Source organism: Alligator mississippiensis, chromosome 10 (genome assembly GCF_030867095.1).
Source record: "Alligator mississippiensis isolate rAllMis1 chromosome 10, rAllMis1, whole genome shotgun sequence".
NCBI lineage: Eukaryota > Metazoa > Chordata > Crocodylia > Alligatoridae > Alligator > Alligator mississippiensis.
The window spans coordinates 46,677,915-46,705,191 of NC_081833.1; the positions used below are offsets into that span (position 1 = coordinate 46,677,915).

Genomic DNA, 27,277 nt, shown 5'->3' on the forward strand with positions numbered 1-27,277 from the left:
ATCATCTAAGTTCTGTAATTTCTGATTCTACAGCATAACCATTGAATACCACATTGGGGTAACTTTAATCCATAGAGCATTTTTCAGTTGTTCACGATAGCATTTATGTCCCACCAACTAATAGAAGTTACTTAGTGGTTCATCTTTTCTTTCTCTAATTTGAACTGCTGAAAAGAAGTTAGCTGAAGATTCTAAATGCATTGTGGATGAACCTATGCCAGACTCTTAGCATCACTTAATTATTGACTTACTGAGTGGTTTGGAAATCTACAGTACTTTTCTGGGTTTCCTATGATAGTTTTATTACTGTCTAAATTCAGTATTCAGATGCACAACATGCTTAAATTGGTATGATCTATCTCTATGTGGGTATAAATATGGAGTGGATACATGGTATATAGTCCTACAATGGTGCAAGTCACCCCATTTGGAAGTAAAATTACTTCTTGCAAAGTGAAGAATAACTATGCACCTGTGAACCTAGGTCATGTGTTTACAGCTCTAGTCACTTTAATTTTAGTATTGTTGTTGGCTCAAAGAAAACAGGCTATTACCTGCTCCTTGCCACCTAGTGGCAAAAACCTGTAATAGTGTCTAAAGCAGGAGCTTCGTTTGGAAGGCTAGTTGTCTGTGTGCACCACTGTACTTTATATCAGTGTAGTGTGTACTATATTAATGTTTCATGACTGCACACCTTCAGGGAAAGGGTGTATTTCATGGTAAGATATTAGGTTAAATACAGATAGGTGATTTCTGAAAACAGCGAAGCAAAAGTAAAGGTATATTTCTGTAAAGTGTAAGGTGATAAAATCCAAATTAGATGTACATTTAACTTTTTTTCAAACAGAATATCAAGGGCAGTGGGTAACTTAAGAAAATCCATTGCACATTTTACCCTGCTTTTAAAAAGTTTGGCAAACCACCCTCTGGCCAGATCATTTCCCAACTGAAATAACTGTAGTAGTGGTCTTAATATAACAAAGGAAGGTCCATGGAGAAGACTCAGCACAGCCAGAGAGGTCCCTAAGGAATTCATGACTAGGTCTTGCAAGCTATTCATTGTTCAGTTTTCAGTGGTTTCCTCAAGCAAACATTTCAGGTTTGTCTCATTGGAGCGTAAAGCCTGTAATTTCACTTGGAAGGCAAATTTATAGAATTTGCCAAACTGCAACTTCCTCACTTCTTTTCTGCTCCAACTGCTGTTTTCCAAGGTCCATTGGAGTAAATGGAGGGGAAAAAAAGCCTTTCTTGCCTATACTTGAGTTGGACTTCCAGTCTAGGGGCTTGATCTATATTTGTTTTATTTTCTTCCATGCTGGGTCCTTGCAGATCATGGTGATTGGGGTATATTTGTGAGTTGAGATGCTTTCTGAGAATTTGCACTCAGAATTTGTACTCAATTTTATAACATATCCATCCCATGTGTATGAATCTTATCTGACTGCTGCCAGCAAATAGAAATGTTTTTTTACACAGCTCAGTTCTATGAGACTTTGGGAGCTTTCAAGCCTTGTCACTCATGTTGCTATTGTCATTATTATTTGTATTGGTGTAGAACCTAGATAATTTTATTATGCCACAGGGGCGCATCCCCACAAACGTGCACATGCAGTTCCTGGGGAACAAATAACAGTGGTATATATTTGTGCCACTGCTATTTGTGCATGTAGGGGCACACGCAGGGATGCTTTGGTATATGGCTAATTGACCCTGGTTGGCTGGGGGAGTCTGGGTTCAGCACCTGGCCTGGCCCAAGCAGCCTTACCTGGGGTCCTGGGGACCTCCTGGGGTAGGAGCAGCACAATCTGGGCATTTGGAGCCTGGCTGACAGCTAGAGCATGGCTCTAGTTGGCCAGGCTCCCTTTCTGATGGTGCACACTACTGCTCCATGCACCATCCTGCTTTTTTTTGCAACAATTTTTTTGACAGTGAGATCTCCCAGCATCAAAAACCTGCCATGCTTCCAATTAGCAGCACCATGAATGCGTGCACATGTGCTTTGTGTGGTTTGTGGTGCTGCAAATGGATTTCTGGCACCACAAACCACATGTGCATGCTCATGGGGATGTGCCCCAGGAGTCCATTGTGCCAGGTGCTGTACAGGCACAGAACAAAATACAGTCCCTGCCTCACAGAGTTTACAGTCTCTATATAAAAAATGGACAACAAATAGATATCAGCAGCTGTAGGGAACACAAGGAGAAAATGTCAGTCAGCACTGTAAATGCTCCTTTCAGTACATCAGCAGTCTGACCACTGTACAGCTGTTTTATAAGGCACTGTACTAAAGGGGAGTGTTGAAGGAGATTAAAGAAATAGCTTTTATACATGTGTTTGAGGAGATCATCCTATGTGTGGGGGCAACATGGGGGAAAGCACTAAGGTGCCTGTTTGAAAATGTAATGCATAGGCATTAAGGCTAGACTCATGGGCTAGGCAGAAGCAGGAGTTAACATCTCATACCAAACGAAAAACGAAAGGGTGGGAGGGAGGGAGGGAGGGATTGGCCCTGAATGGGCTTGAAAAGGAAGACAAGTAACCTTCTTTGACATGATAGAATTGAAGGAGACAATGGAAAGGTGCAAAGAGACAGGTGATGTTGTCTGAGCTGCAGCTTGGAAAATGATCTTTGTAGCAGAATTCTGGATACATTTGAGTAGCCAAATTCACGTGTCATGGATAGAAAATAAAACATTTCAGTAGCTGAAACGAGAGGATGGGGGCTTGGAATCCTAATAGCGTAGACTGAAGCAGGCAGTTAAAAATGACTAAATAGTTTTTCATCTTCTGATAGAGATGAACAATTTGGAATATGAAGGAAAACTTTCTATTAGTTCTTTTTGCACTGGTAACAGTAGGTGATCTCTCTGCATCATCTTCTCTATGAAGAAGTCCTAGAGGTCTTTGGCAAATGAAAGAGTGAAAGCACACATTTTACAGATACAGGGTCACATTCTACTTTAAGTTACTGCAGTGTAAATCCAGAGTGATTGCATTTGAGCTTGTTACACCACTGCTAAAAAAACAGAGCTTTGGATGCATCTACATGTACAGTTAACACAATGCAATAAACTCTGGAACAGTTTGAGCTGGAGTACACTGCTCCCGGGCACAGCATCTACATGTGTGCACAGGACACCAGCAATTTGCACTCAGCAGTCACCATCTACTAGGCCTATGCAAAGTGGCTAGTAGAATCACTGTCCCAAATTGATTCAGCCAAATCTGATTCAGCGATTCGGCTGCTTCCGAATCACACAGCCCCATCCACCACCCATTCTCCCAGCCCGGCCTGGCCCCAGCTCACAGCTCTTTGACCCACTCACGAGCTGCTGCTGGGCAGGGGGGTGATCCCTGCTGCCCCCCACTGCCCCACACTGCATGGGGCCTCTGCCATGAGCCCCCAGAATCCCCAATGGCCACTGCAGCAGCTGGTGAGTTTGTATTTTTTTTTAAGGGCCAGGAGCTGGGCTGGGCGGGGCAGCCATGGGAGGGGGACAGTGGGCAGGGGTCAGGGGACTCATGGCAGAGCCCCCCATGTGGTGTGGGGCAGTGGGGGGCAGCAGGGATCGCCCCCCTGCTGGGCAGGAGCCAGTGAGTGGGGGCTTTTTTTAAACAACTGGGAGCTGGGGTTGGGCAGAGCAGCCATGGGGGGCCCTGGGAGAGTGGGTGCAGGTTGGGGGGGGTGCTTAAGGGAGCTGTGGGAGCAGGCAGGGGATGGGGCCTGGCAGGGGTCCCCTAGGGTCCCCTCCCCCACCCCCTACTTACCAGCATGGAGTCTGGCTCCAGCTCCCTGCTGCAGTGAGTGGGGACAGCCTGAATTGCTGAAGCTCTCCAAATCTTTTCTGAATTGATTCGGAGAGCTTCGAATCTATTTGGACCTTTTAATTGGTCCTCTGATTCTATTCGGATTTGGAGATTCGGTCGCTGAATCTCCTCAAAATCGAATCAGCACTCAAAGCTTCGCAGTCATACTGTCTACACGTGCACTTGATCACACTTAATCACTCTGCTGTAAGTTCCTGACAGTATTATCCTCTGGTGGAGTTCATTAGTTTACTGTGCCCTAAGACTGGAGCATATGTAGACTGATTAGCTCTGCAGTAAAGCATCACAGTCTGCTCTGCAGTAAAGTGCACATGTAGATGCACCCTGAGTTACTTTGTCAGAACTGCTGGGCAGTCAGAATATTAATATAGTTTCACTTTCAGTTAATGGACTTCACAAAGTTACTAAAGGTGTTTTGCATATGTGTATGTAGCAGGTAGAATGGCATAGCAGTTGTTAGCATCAAAGGGCATTGCATACACTCATAGATGGGAGTGGACCCCACCAAATTATTTATACTCCATCATGCAACCATTTTAAGAAAGCTTGTAGAGAATCAGTTTTCCATAGAAGGAAACCACATAGGCTAAATTGTGCCTTAAAGTACATTAGGCATGCTTGGGGGCGGTGAGCAACGTAGCAATGAGTGGAGGTGGCTTGAGGCATTTTGACTATGAGTGCAGATAGAGGGAAAATGCCTCTGGGTGGCTGGGGGCAGCATAATCCTTTGCTTACTATGTCTTCCATACAAAAAAGAAAGCATGCATGCTTTCCACACCTGTTTTTACAGGCCAGTGCTGGCCACCTCCTTAGATGGACAGATCTCCTTTAGATGCTAGCTTTCCTAGTTAGTCTGTTTCCTGCAAGTGTTGTTTTTGTCCCTATTTGGGCAAAAGAGGGCAGAAGAAAAGACTCTCTGGGCTGTCTCCAGACTTACTGCCACCAGTACAGTAGGAACCAACAGTCTGACCCCAAGCATGTAAGACAATCTGTGTTTTAAGAAAGAAGAGAGAGTTATAGTTCAGCGTTCTTCTGACAATTACAGTAATCAAGTGAAATTATGCATAAACCAGAAAAAAGTATCAATTTATGTTTGAAGGAAAGTTTTTTATTAAAAAATAGTTTTGTTTAGTACTTTATGCCTTGGATATAACCACTTTAGCCACCCATAAACCAGACTGTGGTTTGGTTTTTCTTTATTATTACTTGGCAAAACTATCTAGGAAGAATGTCAGAATTGGAGGCCATTCCAAAAGAAGTGATCCCAGCCCTGACTCAGTAATTCTGTATTCAAGAATATATATCCCTTGTGTGTTTGTCGCCTCAGTTATTTGAGAGGTGAAATGTCTGTTTTAATCTTGTGAAGCCCTTTAAAAATGGAGGGAAACCTTTATATTTTAGATTTTGAAGGCCTGTTTTGTTTACAACTAAAAGAATGGATATTTATTTGAATCTGTAAACCGTTCAGTAGGGTCTAAGATATAACATCCAGCTTCTGAGGGGGAGAATAACCCCAAATGTCCTATCCAGTCATTGTCACCAAAAGGAACTTTATAGAGTTGTTTTCCATCAGGAGCACAGGCAATTGAATATATCTACTCCTTTTCAGGTTTGCTACCTGCCTGGATCTTCCACTATGTGCCTGGGTCTTATCTTGATCTGACTGGACTGGAGCTGACTTCTGTTCTTAAGCACTGGGAGGTATTAAGCCATCTGGTGGGGCCCACTGAATGGAGGTTTCAAAATTTCAGTATTGTAAAATCTTTAATTCCAGGGTGTATTAGTAGGGGTGTTGCCAGCAGATCGAGGGAAGTCATTATTCTCCTCTGTTCAGCACTGGTGAGGCCACACATCTGGAGTACTGTGCCCAGTTTTGTGCTCTTTGTTCGCCCCCGAAAGGATTTGGACAAACTGAAGAGAATCTAGTGGAGGGCAACAAAAATGGTTACGGGGCTGGGGAACATGACTTAATGAGGAGAGACTGGGGGAGCTGGGCTTATTTAGTCTGGAGTTGAAAAGATTGGAGAGTGTGTGTGTGTGTTTGTGTGTGTGTGTGTCGGTGGTGGGGGTTAATAAAAGCCTTTAACTACCTGAAGGGTGGTTACAAAGAGGATTGAGCTATGCTGTTCCCAGCTGTGGCAGATGACAGAACAAGGAGCAATGGTCTCAAGTTGCATCAAGGGAAGTTTAGGTTAGATAATAGGAAAAACTTTCTCATGAGGAGGGGAACTGGAACAGGTTACCCAGAGAGGTTGTGGAATCTCCATCCTCGGAGGATTTTAAAGCCCTAGCTAGACAAAGCCTTGAATGGGATGATGTAGTTGGGGATGGTTCCGCTTTGAGGAGAGGTTTGGACTAAATGACCTCCCAAGGTCCTTTCTAACCCTAATTTTCTATTATTTTCTATTAATAGAATCATAGAATCATAGAAGAAGGGTCAGAAGGGACCTTGTAGATCTTCAGGTCTGACCCCCTGCCTGGGCAGGAAGAAAACTGAGCTCAAATGACCCCAGCCAGGTAGGCATCAAGCCGCCTCTTAAAGACCCCCAGAATAGGAGCCAGCACCACTTCCCTTGGAAGTCGGTTCCAGATCCTAGCCACCTTAACTGTGAACTAGTTCCTATGGATGTCTAATCTAAACCTACTCTCCAGCAACTTGTGGCTGTTATTCCTTGTTATCCTGGGGGGCGCTAGGGGAAACAAGGTCTCCCCCAAACCCTTCTGGTCCCCCCAAGTGAGTTTGTAGATGGTCACCAGGTCCCCCCTCAGGCTAATAGAACAACTTAAAAGGGCAATTCAAATATAAAGAACAAAAACAACAACAACAAACAAACCTGGGAAAACACTATCTTGGCCTAGCTTTGTTTGCTGAATGCCTGCCCAAAAAGGAAGCTCTTGCACCACCTCTGAAAGATGTCCAGGCTCAGGCCCCAAGAGGGAAGGAGTTCCAGAGCTGAGGAGGGACTGCTGAGAAAGAGCTCCCATACATTTTTGGCAATCAGAGTTAGTGTGCTGATTGTACCTGCAGGATACTGATTTCAAGGATTACAATGGAGCACAATGAAGAAGGTGCTCCCTTACCTACATACAACCCAGGCCATTTAGAACGACGTAAGTCAAAGCCAGTGCCTTGAATTGTGCCCAGAAAGCTACTGGGTGCCAATGCAAGTGCTGGACTCCTGTCAGGAGGTAGACAATTGTGTTCTGCATCAGCTACAGTTTCTGGATCGTTTTCAAGGGCAGCCTGGCATACAGTGCCTTGCAGTAGTCTAGAGTTGGGGTTATGAAGGCATGGATGATAGTGGCTACATCTGAATCTGAAAGAAGGATATTTAACAATAGTCTTTGAATTAACAAATGAAATATTGGATGAATGACCCCTAAACTTCGGCTTGTTTGCATAGATCTGAAATTTGTATATTTTGCATATGAAAGCAACAATACTATTTTGTAGATGTTATTTCAGAGCTTCTATTTATAATTTGTACATTATTGCCCAATGATGCAATTTTGCTCAATTTGTACTCCTTCCATTAAAATTAAGATAAAGGAAAGAATCTGCACGACCTTTTGTTTATCTCTGCAGCAGAGTATGAAAGAAATGAGCATAGACTTAACTTTTAACCTTGTATGGAAAATATTAAAAGATCTCAGTTCCTTCTGGGCTATGCTGTGAATGATTCTGAACAAATTGCTTAACCTTGCTGTGCCCCAGTTTGTAAAATAAGGATCACACAAGATTGTCTGAAGCATCAATACTAAAATGCCATGAGATCTCTAAAGAGAGGTGGTGTAATAAGAGAAAATCAATATTATGATAGGTAGTTTTAAAGTGTGATCTATAGTCAAGTTATGTAATTTATATAGAGGATGTAGCATTTTTTCTTGTCTATGAATCATTTTGATTTCTACAGTTATATTCATGAGCATGTAAGTATTTGCTTTATAATTAGAGAACAAATTTGAGCCTTTGAGTTATTAATGAATGTCAGCAAATATTCTCTGGGTGTTTCACTTTAACCATTTGTTGGTTGGTCAAATAAAGCATGATGTTCTCTCTGCTCCCTGATTAAAGCCTTTAAAATTAGAGACTCATCATTATTAAATAAAAACACAGGTCCATTCAGTCATCTGAATACACACAAACAATTAATACTATAGTCCTTGTTTTATGTCTTATGAAACAACTTCTTGCAAAATGGTTGATTACTTGTATTATTTGACTCACTCTGGTCCATTTCAGACATGTTCTACAACAGAAGGAATCTGGAAAATGTGTTTGTTTGTTTGTTTATACAACAGTTTGCCTAAAAAAAAAAGCTACAATTATCCAACATTTCATCTTATACTAAAGAATCACTAAAGCAAAAGCCCAGTTATTTTATATAGGGTGACCATACATGCTGGTTGGCTGGGACAGTCCTGGATTTCATAGGCTGTTCCAGTGTCCCGGCTGGCTAGTGAAAATTCAAACAAAAGTTCCAGATTGGTGCCACCCTGCCCACACTGCCCAGCCTGCTTCTCCTGAGTGGGCTGCTCACATGTATTGCATCATCTGTTTGCAACCCAGTGAAGTTGGGACCAGGGAGTGGTTGTCACATCAGGGCTTTCCAGAGGGGTGGCTTGAACCCCTGCCCTGAGGGAAGCAGGGGCTCCTCCCTCCTTCTCTCCCACTCACCTAGCTGCCAGGAATCTGTATGTGGGGGGAGGGGTGCCTCTGGTCTCTGCCCTGGGACTGTGGCCTCACCTGGCTCCATCCCACATAAGCCCACCTGCCAGGGGCTGGAGCCCAGAGGTCAACTCAGCACTTTGCCTGCAGCCACCGAGTGTGTGTAAGTGTGTGTGTGCATGCATTGGTGGTGCGGGAGTGGAGACAATGTAGAGAAGGAGAGAGTGGGGGGAGGGGAGAGAGAGAGAAGAGTGAACAGAGGGTCACAAAGGCAGCAATGGGGGAGGAGTCTGGGGAGTTAGAAAGTGGCAAGGCAGAATGATGGGGAAAGAGTGGCAGTGGAGGAGGGAGGAGAGGGAGAAGGAGTGAGTGGGGGGGTGCAAGGAGATGGGTGTAGGAAAGGGAGGCGAAGGGAGAGGAAGCTGGTGGAAAGTGGAAGGGGGAGTGTAAAGAGGAGGTCTGATGGAGGCAAGAGGAGGCTGCCCAGGTACAGCCTCTCTGACATGATGGCCAAGCAACTGCACAAGGCTTAGCACATGCACATGTCTATACAGCAGCCTGGACACAGAGACACCGAGACAGACATACACGTGCTGCACTCACACTTCCCATGGAACAGGTCAGCTTTCTCTTTGCTGTGCAGCAGCCTCCAGCTCAGCCCTCTTCCTCCTCCAGTAGAGCCCCAGCCACCCACCGTCCTAGCCCTCCTTCACCCAATTTCCCCTTCGGCAATCCCAGCCACCTCCTCCCTCCCTCCCTCCCTGCTGCTGGCTGGTGGGGAGGTGGAGTGGCATGGTGCATAGGGGAGGGAAGGGGCAGTGTCTCAGTTTTCCTTAGAAATAATATGGTCACCATTTTAAAGCAAGTAGCACCCTGGCCTGTTCACTTGTCACTGTACGTTCTCTACTTCTTTTGTGACTAGTGCCGCTTTATTTCCAGTAGAATATCACAGCTATTTTTTGCAGACTCCAACACTACAGATGACAATGGTGGGTTTATCCTAGCCTTATTTCACAATTGTTTTTGAGAATTGTAGTATAATTTATTAAAGCAAGTCTTGTTCACAAAAAATATAATAGTGCCGTGTTTCTAGAGAAACTCTGTAGCCATCCAAGAATAAGCGTAGAAAGTTTGAGATGTTTTGTTAGCTTTTTTTAACAGTCAGGGTATTTAGTTTTCATTTGTATATTTAACAAGTGTGATTTTCCCCACCCCCAGGAAATTGATATGTGTAAGCTCATAGTCTCTCTCTCCCTCTCCCTTGCTCTTCCAAGAAAACCTATGCCTGCCCCATTTCTGAATAGCATCTTCTACCTATTTGTATACACTTCATTTAAGTAGTGCTTCCATTGTTTCCTTGGGTTTCTATGGTCCTTCAAAACCATTCTAAAATACTCAGTCTAATAAAAGCACATTTGCAGTACTTGTTAAGCCATGTGTAGATGAAACCAACCTCTGTACAAGGATAGGACTAGATGAAGTTTGAGATTCCTTCCAGCCCTACATCTCTGTGTTTCTGACAGTAATTCTCAACCAAGATTGTTGAGGTACCCAAAAACCTTTGAGGGGTGCAACAGGAAATGTGAGGAGATAAGCAGATAAGGGCAGGCTCAGGGTTGTTCCTGCTTCACCATTCTCCTGTTCCCACTGCATGGCCCTTCTGCAGGGAGGTAAGCACTGTAATAAATAAATTAGCTTTTGAAATGAAGTGTCACTCAACTCACAAAAGTTATAGAGACATGCCTGGCATCTAAAAAGGTTGAGAGCCATTGGTCTATGTGTTAACGATATCTTTATATGCTAAATTCATCTCTCATATTAATTTCTCCTATGGATCTTAGGTATTGATATGACCCATATTACTTTAATAGCAGAAGTTTCACATTCTTTAATGTCTTTATTCTATCCCCTTCATCCAATACTACGCTCATTTTATACCTGCAGCTGAAGCACAGAGAGGCTAGGTGACTTGCCCAAGATATCAAGGAAGGTATGTGTCACAGCAGGCTCTGGAACCCTATTCTTCCTCTTTTCAGGACAGGAGACTAGTATGCTTTAGACTAAAAGGTTTCCGGGACTGAGGCTCTTGCTGTGTGTTGGGGGAACACTTTGCATGGGGGGGGGAGTCCTGATTTGATAGGAGATACTCACACTCTGTCAATCCTCTTATCCCAAGACAAGTAATGCACACATCTACTCTAGGCTGGTCTTGGCATTATTTAATAACCAATACATAGACTTACAGGACAGTTCTGTCTAGGGCCCATCCAGGCCTCCCTGTACTGACAGGCTAGGGGCAGAAATTATACATAAACCAGTAAAGTGCAATTCTGGGCGCCACACTTCAAGAAGGATGCGGAAAACCTGGAGAGGGTCCAGAGAAGGGCAACTCATATGGTCAAGGGCCTGCAGACCAAGCCCTATGAGGAGAGACTAGAGAAACTGGACCTTTTCAGCCTCCGCAAGAGAAGGTTGAGAGGCGACCTTGTGGCTGCCTTTAAGTTCATCACGGGGGCACAGAAGGGAATTGGTGAGGTTTTACTCACCAAGGCACCCCTGGGGGTTACAAGAAATAATGGCCACAAGCTAGCAGAGAGCAGATTTAGACTAGACATTAGGAAGAACTTCTTCACAGTTCGAGTGGCCAAGGTCTGGAACGGGCTCCCAAGGGAGGTGGTGCTCTCCCCTACCCTGGGGGTCTTCAAGAGGAGGTTAGATGAGTATCTAGCTGGGGTCATCTAGACCCAGCACTCTTTCCTGCTTATGCAGGGGGTCGGACTCGATGATCTATTGAGGTCCCTTCCGACCCTAACATCTTTGAATCTATGAAAGTGATTAGAAACCAGTTCAAATTTGTAACACAACAGGCGTTTGGTGCACATAAACTGCTTTCAAAATGGTGAAATCAATTTAAGATAAACCTGAATAAATCATGTTATCAGACTTAACTGGTTTAAGTTATATTGATTTATTGAACTTCTGTCCTGAACCCCTTCCAGTTTCAGGTTAACTCATGGTCCCCCACCATTCCAGGATGCTTTCCATCTCTCCTGCAACTTGCCCTCTTCACAGAGTGGGCAAGCTAGCCTTGGCCCAAGCTCTCTGTTACAGCTGAGCAGAGAGGCATGCTCTAGTGCACCTGGCTTCTGGCCTTGGCCACTGCAGGCATGTGGCTTCATTTTCAGAATCAGAAGTGAATGTCTGTTTACTTGTTCATCAGTTCAATCTGCACAGCTTAAACTAAACTGTGAAGATTGAATTGATTCAGCTGTGGGCTTCTTGTCTACCTGTACTTAGCAAAGATGGCCAATGGAAATTCAGTTTCAAAAGCTGGCAATTGAAAGCATTGTGTTCAGTCTTGCAGTTCTTCATTAGTTTTTAGTATGGACTGTATTCAGGTGATACTCTTACAAAAGCCAGGATTTGGTATGAATAAGGATTTCAATATCTGATCCAGAGCAAATAACACTTCTGCTTATGTATTGTGCAGTTCCAGAGGGAAAAAATTATGTCAGCACAAGAATCCCAAGGCAGATCCTGGCAGATAACTCACTTTTACTTTGATTCTCTGTTCTAGCCTATTTTTAGATTCATAGACATTAGGGGCTGGAAGGGACATTGTGAAATCAAGTCCAGCCCCCCTGCCTTAGACAGGAAGTCTGCTGGGGTCAAATGATCCCAACAAGATATGCATCCAACTGCTTTTTGAATGAGTCCAGAGTAAGTGCTTGCACCACCTCTGGGGGCAGTTTGTTCCAGACCCTGGACATGGACTGTAAAGAAGCTTTTTCTTATGTCCAGTCTAAATTGGCCTCCCAGAAGTTTGTGGCCATTAGACCTTGTTATCCCTTGGGGAACCCTGATGAACAACTGTTCTTCCAGGTCCTGATGCACCCCCTTTATATACTTACAGGCTACTACCAAGTCCCCCCTGAGCCTTCTCTTCTCCATGATGAAGAGTCCCATGTCCCTCAGCCTCTCTTCGCAAGGCTTGTTCTCTTGGCCCTTGATCATGCAGGTGGCTCTCCTCTGGACTCTCTCGAGCTTATCCACATCCCTCGTGAAGTGGGGGGCCCAAATGCGTCCATGCTACGCCACTCACTTTGGAATTATGAAGCACTTCAGATTCTTAGAACCAAATAGGTAACACGTTTCTCTCACTTTATGCTGTACATGGAAAATGGTGCATAACTTGAATTTGCATAAAGGGAATCCACTTTGCAATGTAACAACTAGGGACACATTCCAAGGCCTCAACTGTACTGACTCCCAGACCCATTTCTACCACCTTTACAAGACAATTTTGGTACTTACCAACAGCAGACAGTACACACAAGCACAGGGTGGTGGTGAATGTTACCATAATGGGGATGGCAATGACAGAAACATGTGTTGAAGGCAATGAGTGAGGAGCACAGATCCACACAGGAGACTATACTTTGGTGCACGTCACTCCCACACTGCACTACACAAAGCAGCTAACTGACAGCTTCCACCACATTGATCACATAAGAATGCATTTACCTCACATATAACAAAATTTGGTGTAAAAAGGGTCATCGCATAAGAGTGAAATTCGCACATACAGAACCCACATAAAGCAAGGGAAACCTATATTAATCTTACATAATATGTTAATATAGCTTCAGGAACAAGAGATCCCATTATAGTGGGATAGCAAAGGACCTTATTTTTTATGCCTTTGAGGTGGTAGACCTGGATAAGCTTTCCAAAACTTTCTTCATTAAAAATTGTAGAGGTTAAAAATAAAAAATGCACTAGTTGCAGCATAGAGAAGTTATAATTGCGCCTGTGTTTTCTCCCTTTCAGGGAATATACCAAAAAAGGAGGGTAGTTTGGATAGCTTTATGCCCTTACCATCCAAGATGCCAATTCACTGTGTAAGATACCAGAGGAAGTTGGCACAACATTGAAATTTTTTACATAGTAGAATGGGGTAAAAGCAAAAACAGTTTGTAGACCAGTTCTGCAAGGTGAAGGCATGCTTTCTGAATATTGCTTTTGACTCAGGTTGTTGCTGTGCTGTTCAAAATGCCTTGGGATGTTAGCGTACAAAGTCAGTATAGCTTTGTACAACTCTAATTATCCAAGCCTTGTGTGGGGGAGTGGGGAGTGCTATTTTGACTTATTTTTGCAATTTTAATGAACAACAGTGGAAAAGAGATTGCATGATTTGTGTAACATTTATTTTCTTTCATTCTTTGTGATCTGCCTTGTTATAATTTACGAATTGTTTAAGTGCTTTTCTGCTTTGAACTAGCAGGAGATTGACAGCATCTCTTTGTTTGTTTGTTTTTTTCTAAATGAATTTAAAGAACATGGTAGGTGCACTATTCGCAGACCTAGAGAATAAAGTCCTTAGTCATGGAATCAGGCTCTGCATTGCTATCCCTTCATATCGCTGTTGAGAGTCCCAACCAGAAGTAAGATTTTTGTTGTGTTGGCACCCACTAACAACTGAACTGAGAGTACCAGCACATCTCATGGGTACAAAAAGAAGGAATTAACTCAGGCATATTGTCCTGTTTGAAGAAAAGTCTGCTGAACTTTCTAAATACTTGCATAACACATTCCGCACCCTGCTCCCCGCCCTCCCCCCCCCCCCCCCCCCGGCCTTACACCAAAAATTGAGAAAGATTTAGATAGTTTAATAGCAAGTCAATTTAATCTTTGTATTGGTATACAGTATTAAAAAATCCACACAGAGAGAGAAATGTATCACTTTTCCCACCACTAATTTGAACCCTAACAAGTTGCTAGTTTGTTGCCATTGCTTCAATCATTTCATTCACATTTAAAGAATCCCAGCCAAATGGATTAACACAACCTTGTGAAATAATTTCATTTATTTATTTATTTTGTATAAGTGACTATGGTTCATTTAACAAAGTAAGTAAATGTGTTATTGAAAGGTGTTTCCAAAAATTTGAGATGTTCCAGGTCTGGGAAATATCTAATGCTTTTGAGCAGCTTTTGAAATTGCTTAGTATGCCAAATATCAAAGGCTTTTCAAGGAAGCCTGGAGGAAATTAATTTTTACACTTATACCTTTGTTTTTTAAGGATTTGCTATTGAAGCTTTACAGCAGAGCCACCTCTTTTAAAAAAGTTCTTTTTCCTTTTTCACCGTCCCATTCCAACAATACCTGAATCTGCAGGCAGCTCCTTGATGTGTCTGCCTGCAAATTCACTGGCTAGTAAGGCTCATCACCATTATCTTCCCAAGATAAATGAAATTAGTGCGCCTAACCCAAGGTATCCAGAATGCTAGTGTTTGCAGTAGTTAGTTTAGTTGGCAAATGAAAGAAGAAAAAAATCATAATGAAGTTCTATAGAGAGGGACAGGTTTAAGTGGCTAAAATATTACAGAAGTTGCAAAGAAGAAATGAGCTGATTTCAGATGTATCGCTGTTCCAAAGGCCAATGAATTTCATATTAATTTGTTAACATTTAATCTACACAAGAATCACTTCACTGTGACACCAAGATGTACATGTTTTGCTTGATATGTCAGGCTAATGTGTCTAAGCAGGAGCCACAGGGAAAAAAAACTCTCCATCAGGCTGAGAAAGCACCTGCAGTTGGTGTGTATGTGTGTGCTGTTCCTGAATGGAAGGAATAGTAAAGAAGCCAGAGGCTGGCATACAATGCAGGCAAGAAAGCCCGTCAGTGAAAATGGAAATGGAGGAGGCAGGGAGTGCAAGACAGGCTGGGGTGGAGGTGGGGGGAAGGGGGATGTAGCATGTAAAAGCAGAGAGGTACCTGGGGAGTCAGGTGTTTGGCAGGTTGTAGTATGTCAGAATTCCAATGTCTATATTGAGTCCATGAGTTGTTGTATCTAGGATGCTGATGAAGTGAAGTTCATAGACCCATCTGTGAAAAGTGGTTTGTAAATTCAAACAAGCACCGAACCTCACTAAAATCATCACCAGTAGCCAACTTCCTACAGCCCAAGTGCTTCCTGCAGGTACTTCCTCAGCCTGATGAAAGGTTTTTCAGCCTGCAAGCTTGCTAAGATATATTTCTGTAATTATTCAGTTGGTCTACTAAAAGACACTAGATTGATCCAAAGAACGTTGTCTGCCAGTGCCATGTCCTTAGACCAAACCCCCCTAGCACCTGTCCCTGGTTAGCTGACCAGAAAGAGGCAGGGCCCTGGGCACATCTAAGCACCAGGACCCTGGGCTGGCAGGGAGAGTACTCTGGCAGCTGCTGGAGAAGAAGCTCCTGCAGGAGAGGACAGAAAGGCTCTGTGACAGTTTGGCTGCCTGAGATACTGCTAGTGCTACTGTGCTGCTTACTTGTTGTTATTTAAAGTGGTGAACCTGACGGAGGCTGTCCAGGCTACCATTTCTGCTGTTTTCATCCAAATCAGACAGAAAATGACCGTGTTATAGTTATTTCAGTGATTCCCCATTATAGTATATGGCCAAATCTCCAAATCTCTCCAAATCAGCACCGAATTTTCTGAAGCCAATTCGGCCGAATCCATTTGGGACAGTGATCCAAATCTCCAAATTGAATCACTGTCCTCTGAATCAGCAGAATCCAAATCCAAATTGAATACTTCCCTATTCTAAGTATCTCTTCTTTCATAAGAGGCAACTAAAGCACATAGAGTAAAACTGATATGCTCAAATATATCTATATTGTGAGTCACTGGCAGAGCTGGGAAAAGCAGCAATTTTGATTCTTTAAAGTCCTATGTTCTTGCAATTAGATCAGGCTGCACAAAAAGTATATGTAAATCAGCATTCAGTTACATCTCTATCAGGCATCTAGTTCAATGTACTTATTACAGAAATATTATTAGGTATGAGTGAAAGTGTAGACTCTGTCTCACCATTTGTCAGAAAAGTGAAATAGAAATTAATTTTTCCATAACTGTTATTAAAACATTAGTGTTATCCAAATACTTAAATGTAAGGTGTTAGTTTATATTGGTGTATGCATAATATGTGTGGAACATTGTTACATACATAGCTCTTTTATTCTACTAGTGTATGTGTATACATCTGAAAAGTTGCAACTGGCATTTAACAAACTTTATAAAGTAGGAAAGTGTGAAACCTCATGACGACAACAACTGGAGATGAAAAAGTGGTAGTGGCAGAAACAGTGTGTCGCAAACCAAACAAAAAATCCAGTGCCACCCACCCCACATGTAAACACATGTCCAAGCTACAGTGGTCTGCCAAAAGCAGATAGGCCTCAGCAGCCATCTTCGGACACACAGATAAGACAATTACCCTCAACTGCGAGGAATGCCGAAGAAGGGATTGTGTCACAACCATTATGAAAATATGTTAACTTCGTATACCATTTCAGGTACCAGATTCACCAATGTAATACTACTAGCTCAAATTGATTATATTTTGAAGAACAACAATTATCTCTAAGCACTAAACCCTATTTCTGACACTTTACATTAAAAAAAATTATGATTTTAGTGAGTGGAAAGAGAAACCCAAACACAATCAAAGTACTCTTCTTCCTTTTGGGGTGGTCCTAGGCAATAGTCTCCCATAAGTTGACATAAATGTTGCATTGTTTTAAGCTGATCTTGAGGGTATCTCTGAAGAGGTTTCTCTGCCCTCCTCTTGAGTGTACACCCTGGTTGAGCTGGGAGAATAAAACTTGCTTCAGGAATCTGGAGTCAGACATCCAGATAACATAACTGGCCCAATGAAGTTGATGCTGCATGATCATTGCCTCAAAACTCATGGTGTTTTTTTAGCAGGAGGATGCTAATGTTGGCGCATCTTTCTTTTGACTGGATTTGGAGGATCTTCTACAGGCAGAACTGATGGTACTTCAACAAGTTTAGATGTCTTCTGAATGTTGTCTCAGCTCTGTACAGCCAGGTAGGGATCATAACTGCTTGATAAACCATGAACTTGGTTTTGGATCTCATGTCATGATTTTTGAACACTCATTTCTTCAGGCATCCAAATGCTGCACTTGCACATTTGAGGCAATGTTGGATTCCTTCATCAACATAAACCTTCTGTGAGAGATGGCTTCTGAGGTATGGGAAATACTCATAGTTCTCCAGAGTCTCACCATGGATCGGGATTACCAGAGCTGGGACTGTTTATTAGGAGCCTCTTGGTGGAGGACCTAGGTCTTCTGAATGGTAAGTGTGAGTTCCATTTTCTTGTATGCCTCAGTGTTGCAGGGCATTAAAGTGCCTGCTCCTTTTAGAGCAGAAACTGCCTAGGGAGAAAGCCCTAGGAGTCAGGCAGAAACCCCACAGGTGTAGGTTACTGTGGCAGCAGGCTAACAACGGAATTAGCCTGCACTTGTACCTGGTCAGCTGACTGAAAGAAGGCAGGGCCCTGGGCACATATAAACTCCAGGGCTGAGGCCAGCAGGGGTTAGTTCTCTGGCAGCAGCCAGGAGAAGGAGCCTGCAGAGAAGAATTGCCCAGAGATGATGTGGCTGCCTGATATGTTGCCTATAGGAGTAATGGGGCTCCAGGAGCTGACCAGGTACCCTGGGCTACAAGACACTTAATGCTTGTGGGGAAGTTTGGCTCTTTTAAAAGGACAGAGCGCACCCTGAACTGGTTGTATTATGTTATAGCACAGGGGCTCATATTTTGGTTGTTGTTTATAAACCAGTGGACCAGGCCAAAGCTAGTGGGGAGGAGGAGGCCTCAGTAGGGCACACTAAAGTGTGGAGACCCCAGTGCCAGTGTGGGTGCAGAGGCAGGGCTGCAGAGAGCCCCAGCATCAGTGTGGGTGCAGAGACAGGGCTGCAAAGAGCCCAGCGATGAAGGAGAGGCTGAGCAAGGCCTCAGAGGGACAATGTTTGAATACCATCTGTGCAGCATGGGGTATGGTAAAGGGGAAGTTTTGGAGCCACACATCTAGCCCATAGGACTAAGGGTGTCCCGTGAGGCATCAATTTTGAGTGGAACCCAAAAAGGGGTCCAGGAACCCACAGGGTTCAGTGGTGTCCACCAGGATCATATCCAAACAAACTTAAGGGCAGCCTACCTATTTATTATAATTACTAGCGAGACATAGCAGGCGAGGAAAAGGGTTCCCGTTGGGCAAGATTAGCACAGTCATGGATCCCTAGGGGCATCACAGCCATCCCTGGGGAACCCATGCTGTGACATTCAGCAAAGACATTGACAATTGTCTGGAGGTCTGCTTCTGAGTGAGTGCATAGTACAGCATCATCAGCATACCAGAGCTCAATGATTGTGGTTGGTGTGGTCTTGGTTTTGGCTTGGAGCTGGCTGAGGCTAAACAGCTTACTATCCATTCTGTAGTTTAGCTGTACTCTAGCTGGAAGCTTGTTGGTGGTCAGATGTCACATTGCAGCAAGGAATATTGAGAAGAGTGTTGGAGCAATGACACAGCCTTGCTTAAACTCCTGTTTTAACCTCAAAGGGATCTGTGATAGTTCCATTACTGAGAAATACAGCTTGCATAGCACAATGGAGCCAGCAGAAAATGGTGACAAATTTTGGTGGGTATCCATACTTCCTGAAGGATCCTCCACAATACTTCTTGGCTGACAGTGAAAAGCTTTAGTGAGGTCAAAGAAGGCCACATAGAGAGGCTTATGTTGTTCCTGACATTTCTTCTGTAGCTGGTGAGCTGTGAAAATCATGTCAGTTCATGCCCTAAACCCACACTGACACAATAATACAATGCTGAAGGTTATCTTGCTTTCCAACTGAGTTTATAATGGGATCTTGTAAGATCATCCGTAATAATGTGTATTTCTAAGATCAAGGGATGTAAACGTTGCTGACCAATTGCCTCCACTTGAGATCAATGAGTCAGGGGTACTGAGAAGGTATATTTAAAATCCTGTAGGATCAAGTCTCTAATAGATACTTTAAAATATATGTATATGAGGAAATACTAGAAGGTCAAAGTAGGAATGTCATTATGAACCATATTAATTTATATGCAGGGATCTGGGTTTTCCATTTCCCATGGAAAAACAGAGAAAACCATGGATTTCCCAACTATCAGAGAAAAAAAAGATTTTCCCTTTTAGCAGACATACCCACGAATTTCCCAATTTTTGCAAAGAGCTCTGCAGATTTCCAGCCTGCCAGAGCTAATTGCAAAAACGATGGGAAACCCGCAACCCTGTCCAGAAAGGGAAGAGAGGTGGGGAAAGGGCAGGGCCTGAGTCTCTCAGTCAGCCAAAGCCTGGCTCAGGCTCACTGTTAGTTTGTGGAGTGTAAGTTAACTGGGGTTTGCAGGGGGCTGGGGGTTGTGGATCATGGCTGGGGGACACCAGCAGGGCTGGGGGCAGGCCCTGGGTGGCAGGTGTGGGTGGCTGCCAGGGAAGAGCCAGCCTGGCAGGTAGGGGGAAGAGTGTAGGTGTGTGATTGGAGACTGAGGGAAGGGGAAGGTGTTGGGGGAAGCCCCACATGCAGAACCCTCCTGGCCTGTGACACATGGACCGGGAGTGGTGTGCTATTGGCTCGAGCAGGCTCTGTGCTTCCCTGTGCATCTTTGCTGTCGGACCAATAGCATGCCACTCCAAGTCTACATGCTGCCAGCCGGGCATGTATTCTATGTCTCTCCCCAACACCTCCCCACTCCCTTAGCCCCCAGCCAGCTTCCTGCAGGAATGCCCGCCCAGCTGGTGCATAGACCTGGAGCAGCGTGCTATCGGCCCTTCAAGGAAGCTGCACAGGGAAGCGCGGAGCCCACTCGGGCCAATAGCATGCAGCTCCCGCTCCGTGTGCCACAGGGCAGGCAGGACCAGGCCAGGAGGGCTTCATACCACCATGTGTGGCTTCTCTCAGGAGTGCAGAAAGCTGCACAAGGAGGTGCGGAGCCTGCTCGGCTGATAGCATGCAGCTCCTGGTCCACACACTGCAGGCCGGGCTTGTCCACAGGCAGGGGGCAGGAGGTGCCAGCTCTCCACCACAGCGTATACTTCTGGGGGGGACAAGGGAGACCTGTGCCCCCCAGATCTGTGTGCATGGCAGGGTCAGGGTGAGTGCTCACTGTGGGCTCATGCTCCCAGCCCTGCTGCCCTCCCCCTGGGGCCTCCGTAGCACAGTGTGCGTAACCCAGCGCAACAGGTTATTGTGGGCCCGTGCAGGAAAGCTGCTTGCCTCCGCAAGCTTCATACTGCCCTGGCCACACCTCCCCTGCAGGCCATGGTAGCAGTGAGGAGCACAAACCTGTGCTGTTGCCTGCACTACCCCTGTGTACACAGGGGAAGTATGGCTAGGGTAGTGCAGAGCTTGCAGAGGCAAGCAGCTTTCCTGCACAGCCCCAGTATGCCCTGCCACACTGGGTCACACATGCTGAGCTGCAGTGGCCCCAGGAGAGGGCAGCAGGGCCGGGAGTATGAGCCCAGATCTGGGGCGCACGGGTCCCCCCCTGCCCACTGAGAGTGCCTGCTGCAGCCAAAAGCCAGCCGCACCCCCGCCCAAGTCTGAAGCAGACAGATAGCTGTGTGGGAGCTGGCTACAAGCGTTGGTCTGCTGCAGCAGCTTCTACTTTCTGTTGGGGACTGGGAGCTGTGGACCTGGGTCCCTGACCCCATAGCCCTGGAAGCTGGGGACCCCCTCTGGCAAGGCTGGGGGGCAGGGGCTGTTGTGGGGCTGAGGGGCATGAGCAGGGCTTGGGCAGCTGTGGTGGGGAGAGTGAGGGGCACCAGTAGGACTGCAAGGCTGTTGTGGGGGGAGTGAGGGGCACAAGTAGGGAGTGAGGGGCACCCAGGAAGACTGGGCGGGGGGGGAGCTTTAATTTTAATCACGGATTTAGGGAGTTTTATCAGAGAATCTGCAATTTTTTATTACGGAAAACCAGGATCCCTGCTTGTATGTGGTGTTAAGCAGTAAAGTTTAATGTTTTCTATTGTGATAGTTCTGGCTGAATGATGCTGTAGATCGCTTAACAGTTAAGAGTCTTGGTAGTGATAGGTAGTGATCCACATGCTTGCTATCTAGAGCAGGGGTTTCCAAAGTTTTTGTTGCAGCCTGGAAAACTGCGGGCCAGCAGTCACAGCCAAATGTGGCCAGAATTTCCGGCCAGAAGACAGGTAAAGATATCCCCACCCGTCAGTGGAGGGGATGGGCCAAACCCTGTGCTGCTATAGACCCTGCAAAAAGAGCCATGGCTTCTCTGCCCAGCTCTGGGGGGCTGTGGTTTGCCAATCTGTGGCCACTTCTGGTGCGGCAGCCAACCCACCAAGGCTTGGCATCAGGCCGCAGCCCAGGGATTGAGAACCCCTGATCTAGAGGAATAGAAGATACCAATCTGGAGCAATGATTCTCAACTAGGGTGCTGTGGCACGTTGGAAGCTTTACTGAAAAGCTAGGGGCCCAGGCTATATTATTCAGTTTAAGACTAAAGCAAAAACAAACATAACTTTATTGGAATGTGCATTATTTTACTGTATTCATATGTTATGTATAAAAACACAAAGAACTAAGAAAAAAGAATGAAAAAATGTTGTTTCATTGTCTTGTATTCATTAGAATTATATGTACATCTCTTTTTCAGATTCATGAAACAAAATATAACCTTTCTAATCATCTTGACAATACATACAATGTTCAGCTGAGCTGATGCTTCCACACTTCAGTTAAAGTCTTTAGCTAGAATTAATAACAGTCTGCAGGGCTGTAAAATAGGAGCTACATTACAAGAAACAGCTGCAGACAACAATATTGCAGAAGAAAGTGTAGCTTGATCAGTGGAACACAAACACCATTAAGAAGAAGAGAGGCTCATTAACTCCTATGGAATCAAGAGTGTAGAAGGAATATGGTAGATTATAATGAGCCATGAAGTTAATTGACTCCTTCACTGCATAGGAATGTTGATGCCACTGCCAGGCAGTTGGTTTTAAATTTTGGGTGGACCAGAAATGAAAAAGAGGTATAACTGTACCACTGCACCCCCTTCCCCTCTCCGAATCTGCCCCTGAATCCTTTCAAGGTGCCACAGGGGGATACACAGTGTTGGCACTGGTAGGAGTGCAAACATGATTCATAACATAAACTGCGGATTTTAAATAGGAATCCATAGTGTAGTTAAAAACATTCTGCCCAGTAGTGATATTTCTGAGGTCTTAGCAACAGAGGAATTGCTCTGTTATTTTTCTGTAGTCAAAAACAGAGTAAATAGTAGGAGCTGACATTTTCTGAGGTATAGCTTGAGCCCCAAAAGATTGAGAACCAGGATTATGTAGTGACTTTTAAAGCACATTTGTGCGAATGTAGTTAAGCCTCACTGTTTTTAAGGTAGTTAACAGAAGTGATAAGGTGTTAGGGAAGAACACATTAAAATGACAATGGATTTCTGTAAAATGGGGTGGGTAATCTCTCCCAGCGCTGGCCTACAGCTGGTAGTGGGCAGAGGTGGGCATGGAACCATGTCAGTAACCTCTCCATGAATATATCTGCTTTGGGCTGGCAAAGTACTTCTTTGTACAGAGGAATTGCAGAGTCCTCCCTACATTGCACAGTGTACATCTTAATCTATGCCCAGTTCCACTGCCCTTTTCTGTGGAAGCAGGCCAAAAGCACTGTTACTTAGCCTGGGTCATGCAGTGGCAGAAGTGTGAATAAAAGCCAAATAGCTGGTCACAAATGGATCTAGGATTTTGCAAAGGAAGCACGGATGTGGAGCTCACCTCTTTCTTAGTAGCAGAGAGCCCATTTTATGTGTGCCATGAAGTCAGAGGCGGGGTAGGACTGCACCATCATAGATCTGGCCTTGGACAGCCTAAACCTTTGCTTTGACCACTAGATTTATATTCTATCTAACTATCAACACACTCTTGAGCTACAGGTAGAAGAGGCACCATTTCTGCTGAAAATTCCAGAGAGGTTTTAAAAATGAAACTCCAAGCTAATACCCCTGTCCATGTTTAGATCAAGGAGAATATAGGGTTGCTCTTCTTAGATGTTTAGCAGGTCTTCTATCTGGCCATCTCATAACCTGTAGAACAGTCTAAAAAATGTAAATGCTTATCTAAACTATCTAATATAACACATTGTGCTTTGTTTTAAATAGAGCACAGTCCTGGATTTTTATGTTTTTAATTTTTTTTTCTGTTTACAGAAAGGAAAAAAAAAAACAACCACAGGTTCCACCTCCTCATAATTTCCCTCAGAAGGTAAGTACTGCTTTGTTCAAAGGTATCTGAATGATATTTGTCAGTTCAATATAAGTCTGGTTGTAAAAAGGGTAACAATGATACATAAAAACAAATGGTAATGAAAAGAACTCGCATCCTATGTGAATTTCATGAATCATGTAAAGGTGTGCATAAAAAATTGAATATGTACACTTTAGATCTCAGATATGATAAATATTTTATTAGATTAAGAAATGCACTCTTGAAGCTTACCTGTGTATAAAACATAAGAATGCATTATGGAGGTAACTAAGGTACTCTGTCAATTAACACACTTTTGTGTGTCTATCTGTCACTAACAAAACCTTTGAATTTATTAGATTTATGGTGGCTATCTCTCTACATTTAAAAATATAAGCCTTTGAAAGTAAGGGAACTAACTGTTGAGGTCACTAACTACATGGATAAAATATACATGATAGAAGAGAAATATATAGCTGTGGTGACTGTTAATAGGTACACTTAAATTACAGTCCTAATGTAATGTTCTAACCTGTTATTATAAATGAATGTTTTTTTGAAGGTTTAGGGCTTGCTCCTAATACCATTGAAGTCAGTGAAAGTTTTATCATCAACTTCACTAACAGCAGAGTTAGCCCAATGCCTTAATGTTTTTGACAGTCCTACCTTCCAGCCTGAATTTACTTAAGAAAGAGAGCTTTTAAATACCTCACCATTTTGTATAATAGTTGGATATGATCTTTCTGGCATAACCTTGCACTAGAGTGGGCAACATATAATTTAAGTAAGGTGGTTTCTCAGAAGGGTTAGCTGGCTTCAGTCCCCACTCCCACTCCAGGGTAACAAGTGTGTACAAGTGAAGGCCTCCCATGTGGTAATAGGTTTCTGTGACCAGGTGGTTGAAACACCCTGCCACAAGAACGTGAAGAAGGTTAGAAGAAGAGACTTACCAGGAGACAACGAAGAAACCACGCCGAGCCAAGGTGGGGAAAATGCTGCACTCCAACTGATTAAGAAAAGCAGCTGGGGCCATGCCAGTTCAAAGGCTGCCACAGCAAGCCCAGTTGCCAGAGTTCAAGACTAGGACAGGGAGAGTGGCACAGCTGGAGAAACGGAAAAGCTGCACTGAAAAAGAAAAAAGAGAATAGCTGAGTCAGGGAGGCAGTGAATCACATGCTGCCATGGGGAACACAGTTGAGAAGACGGAGAATTTAAATGGACACTGAGGAAGCGTCCAATTTAATTTAGTCTGCATTGAACATTTCTGAACTTAACATTTAATGCGGCTGTCTTGGGACTCATGCAGGGAAAAATGGGGCAAGCAGCCAGCCTAGAGGAGAATCCCTCAAACAAGGAATCCAATAGACTAGGACTGGACCTTTAGTTCAGTAGGCAAGTAACATCAAGCCTGGAATATCTGGTGTGGTTAGGGCAGGGTATGGGAATGATGGAGCCCTGAGAGGATAAGCTGTCCTCCTGAGCCTTAATTGATCCTTCTGTCTCCCCAAAAGAGTTTGGTACCTCTCTCATTAACACCAAGATGTGACAGGTGATTTTTTTGGAAGAACATAATACTACAGTTCCAGTGGGAAGACAGCCCAGTACCAAGAGACACGTCACCAACCACTTACAGTTTCCCTATGGTAAAATTTGGTCTACTTGCTTTCTTTCAGTCTTCTTATTTGCTTCACAATGCATAGAAAGATACTTTGCTGGGAAGTATCAATAGCATATTGGACTGTTTGTGTGGACTGGATTTTAAAAGACTAAACCTAAATGATCATAACTGCTTCTTCAGAGTTTATTGACTATGTAGTATCTGACGGGCCTTTCTCTTGTTATATTCAATATCCTAGTATGTGAAAATGTTAGAAAATCAATAAATGGTGGGGAAAACGATTGTTTCTTCAAGAATGAAAAAACAGTGTTCAGTTAAACTGAGTAATAAACTAACAGTTTGATGAATCATGCAACCATGGCATTAAGAATTCTGTAATAATTCTTCAAAAGTGATGAGACATGGTAAAGAAATGAAATATGACTCTAGAGCGACCCCAGAGAGACTGTTCAGTTCATTTTAAAATAGCTGTTCTTTTTAACTCTTCCCTCACCTCTGTAGTGAGGGAAGTTATAATTCAGAGATGCTCCCTAAGAAGAAACTGAGGGAAATGATTCCTCAGTTAGGGAGAAGATAAGTAGATAGAGAAAGACAAAAGGTCTTCAGAAGTTGCCTACAGCTCTACAATCAATGTTTGTTGTTTAATTCTTCTCACACCTGTATTTATTGAACCCAGTGATCACTACAACCTCCTCTTTGTCTATCTGAACTGGTCATTTTATGTTCTCTTATCCCACTGGTGGCTCTGCATGAAGGGATGTTTTTTGTAATATGATCATGGTGTGGTATTCTCTAGGAAAGAGATCCTGGTTTCTAAGGCACTCTGAGATGTACAAATGTAGATTAATAGATGGTACAAGGAGATCCCTTTACAAGTTGTATAGCTATGAGTTCAAGCAGATGCATAATTTCAGGTTTATACCATGGTACCTAATATAAAAATCTTGCCCAGAGATCCTTTGTGACCATTGCTCTTTTCAGGAAAGGTGATGCAGTTATGCTGGATTTAATCCCATATCATTGAGATCAGAATGTAGTCTAATGAATTTTAAATTATAAATAGCAATTTGGAAATGTAAGAAAGCTAAGCATTCATCCAGCATCTTATATACTTGTCATATGCAAACCTTCATGCCTGCTGTTCAAGGGAGCTCAAAATCCCTTTCCAGGCTTTGACATTGTTACAACCACATGCCACGTGTTATCAGTGGTAGAAAGTGAGATCCTAGCCTCAAAAGTGCATGCCATTTCCACTTCACCAAATGGAGTTAGTCAGATAGCATGAATGTTCTTGCCACAAGAGAAATATTCAACACATTTAGCCGATGTGTTGTATAAATCCCATGCTTTTCTTTGCTACTGTACAATTTTTTTTCAGTTTCAAATAAAAGCATTTAACATGGACCGTATTGGCTATATATAGTATCTATAAAAAGTTAGATCACTTCTCTTATACATAGTGGAGCATCTAATACTTTTGTATATTCTGAGTTCTGAAGATGAAAGAAACATTCTGTAAGTTATGAAGTTAGAGGACAATATAAACAAAATGACCTTTGCTATCATACTTGCCATATTCTGATGATTAAATTAGATTCATGTTTAACATCCAGATAATATTCCTGGCAAAGCAAAGCAATTGCCACATTAAATGTTAAGTTCAGAAATGTTCAATGCAGGCTAAATTAAATTGTATAATAAGACAGCAACCTTAAAATCAATAACATGTGGCAATATTTGATTCAACAAAGAAATGTTTCTTTTTCCTCTTTTTTACTGTAAGTTTAAAAGTATAAGGATACACATGTCACAGTCCAGTGCCAGGAATACTAACTTCTTTTGATCTCTTTCCTTAGATATTAATGTTCCCCCCATCAACCTCTTGTTGGCGTCCTAAGGGTTTTCATATCAATAAAGAGGCTAAAAACTGCAGTCTTTCCTTCTGCTTCTTAAATTTGTTTTCTTTATGTTGTATGATCCATGATCCAGAGAGGTCAATTTTAATCAGACCCAAGGCACTAGTTAACATCTAGTGCCAGA

General features: G+C 43.5%; 1 long non-coding RNA gene across 4 annotated transcripts in view; it reads left to right on the forward strand.

The window, feature by feature from the left end:
• Positions 1-27,277, forward strand: part of LOC109285679 (uncharacterized) — a 69,526-nt gene that overhangs the window by 35,866 nt on the left and 6,383 nt on the right. The window contains exons 2-6 of one of the 4 annotated variants that reach the window (XR_009455253.1): positions 5,438-5,529; positions 17,255-17,381; positions 17,462-17,653; positions 23,583-23,637; positions 24,501-26,766. This is a non-coding gene — a long non-coding RNA (uncharacterized LOC109285679). Of the gene's footprint in view, positions 1-5,437; positions 5,530-17,254; positions 17,382-17,461; positions 17,654-23,582; positions 23,638-24,500; positions 26,767-27,277 lie in introns of those variants that run through there. The other 3 variants (XR_009455252.1, XR_002093492.2, XR_002093493.2) reach the window with 3 other exon arrangements.